We start from the raw sequence: 2,598 nt of genomic DNA, 5'->3' as shown, positions 1-2,598 counted from the left end.
AAGAACTCTTTCTCTAAAACTCATGTAAACATATGTATGCAACTCTCTTTGTCAAACTTTCCATGATGCAAGGTGACCATGTCAAAACTCTTAATCTCATGCAAACCTTTCTCTTTTAACACAATATATTTACATCAAGAAACTCCCTCTTGTAAATCTCTAAATCATGCTCAAAATACTATGGTATTTGAGTAAACTATTTTCAAGCCATAAATCATGCATTTCAATCCATCACATTAAGATCATAAACTTAAAGTCATCACAAGAGAGGGACTTCATACGTTGTACTCTCAAACAATCTTCAATCTAAAGTTTCATACATATTCATATACATGTAAATCAATTTAAGGGGGAAATCCCTAAAGACCAAATCAACAATACAATTAAATATTCATAATGCATAATAAAATTATGTATTTCAAAACCCCCTTTCTAAATTCATGCTTGATAATCTTTAACTCATGTTCTAGTATTTACAACCCCATGTAGTTTTTTAAGGATAAACCCCACATACCTCAATTTTGGAATTTGATGAATGATTCTTCAAGCCTACGGTTTGGGGATTCCAAATCTTCAATTAGTTTCATAAACCCATGGTTGAATCTTGAGTTATTTGGGTTTTTAGTTTGAAATCCTAGAGAGTGTTCTTGAGTAATTTGGATGAGTGTGAATGTATTCTGGTGTTTTTAGGATTAAACCCCATGTTTAAGCTGATAAGGGGGTGGAAAATACCCAATGTACCGTTAATGAGATAGAATAAAATATAACTGGGAGCCCGATTTTATGGGCCACCGCTATGCGCCACAATCGTGGTGGCTCACTAGAAATTGACGAATGAGATTCTTAGGGTCACCGCGACGCGGAGCCATCGCATTGTCCCACTAGTTGGGACTTGAAACTTTAGCGCGATGCGCCACAATCATGTTAGGCTACTGGAATTTGACAATTGCTAAATAGACCATCTCCGGGACACTTCAAGCACCAAAATAACGGTGTTTTACGAGTAGGACTTAAAGTAGCCATAACTTCTTGCCCGTGTTTCGGATTTGGGAGAATCTTATATCGACGGAAAGGTCATTAATTTTTTCACATGATAAAAAGTCGAAATTAAGGAAATTATATACATGATTTAAACTTTAGTCACTTTGGAAGTATAAAATGAGGCTAAGTCTCTTTGACACTTAAATTTTTTTTCTAGTCTTTAACTCTAAGAGCATATTACAAAGAGCTAACGCATGGACGAATTTTGCGGGGTGTTACAACTCCTTATCACAAAAAAGGGGTATTAGTATATACATGAACACAAACCCCTCTCATTAATCTCTAACACAAAGACACTAAATTATTTTCTAGGACACCCCCTTAAGGGATACTAATCGTAATATCTTCTAACTCTTAAAGTTATCAACTTACGACTACCATTTTCATGGGCATAGGTACCCATGCTTCTAAACACTTAACATTACATCTTCAATCCCTTAGAATGCCAGCTTTACACCTCTAATCACACAATATAAAACTTAACCAAAATTTGCGAAACTATACCAAAGGCATATATTGCTTACCTATATTTTTCTCAATTCTGCTATAATGAACACCATACAAAAACTCCTTAGTCTTCTCAAGGCATCTCCTTACTAAAATTTTATGAACACAAACTAGGCACGTAAAACACTCATACACATAAATGCTAAACTTTTTACTTTTTAAGTATACTCTAAAGGCATTGCTTTCCCAGAACACTACTCTTAACTTTTTGCTATCCTCTACCATCATCAACCTACAACACGAAATCTCATGAGCATACACAACCTCGCTCCTTCTCTTATAAAAATCCACTCTCCAATACTTAATCTTCTAACCCTAGACCGTTAATCGCATAACTCATATCATATAATCTTACCTAACGAGTAATGCCATACCACTGGGAGGGGGGGTGGCAACTTATTCTTATATACTTATGCCTTTATCCACTTAATGACTCGACTCACCCAAAATTCATTATTTTAACACTAGTCTTCATATACACATATACCTCACAATTACCACTTAAAATTTTCATCAATTATCAACCTAGGCTCTTTCACAAATCACATCAAGCCTACTACTTCATTCCCACAAAAGATACATTATTAATCTTCAGCTACTATTCTTACTAACACATTCTACATCTAAAGTTCAAGCCTATAGCAACAATCACATACCACTGGTAAAGCATGTAACATCTCATACTAGTCCACCAAATTGGGAAATCAACTCAAAATACTCATTTCATTTAACTACCACCTATAATAAAAATCCCTCCATGACATTATTATTACAGCTCAAAATCCACTACATACCTCCTCACAGGAGTACTAGTTTACAACCATTAAAGAAAAGAAGGTCAAGGTGGAAAAGTCATATAATAGACCTGGTTAACCTTAGTCTTATATATTATAACCCAATACGATCTTTTCTACAAATTCTACGTTCTCACATCATACTTACTTACACAAGCATACCTTTTGACTACCTTCAAATTCCACAGACAACAAAGTATTGATTCTATACTTACAACTTACTAACTAATCTAACCATCTTCATTCATAGCCTATA

This window comes from Capsicum annuum, chromosome 4, assembly GCF_002878395.1.
Source record: "Capsicum annuum cultivar UCD-10X-F1 chromosome 4, UCD10Xv1.1, whole genome shotgun sequence".
NCBI classification, from domain to species: Eukaryota; Viridiplantae; Streptophyta; class Magnoliopsida; order Solanales; family Solanaceae; genus Capsicum; species Capsicum annuum.
The sequence above is the reverse complement of the archived record's forward strand: the minus strand, read 5'-3'. Positions refer to the sequence as shown.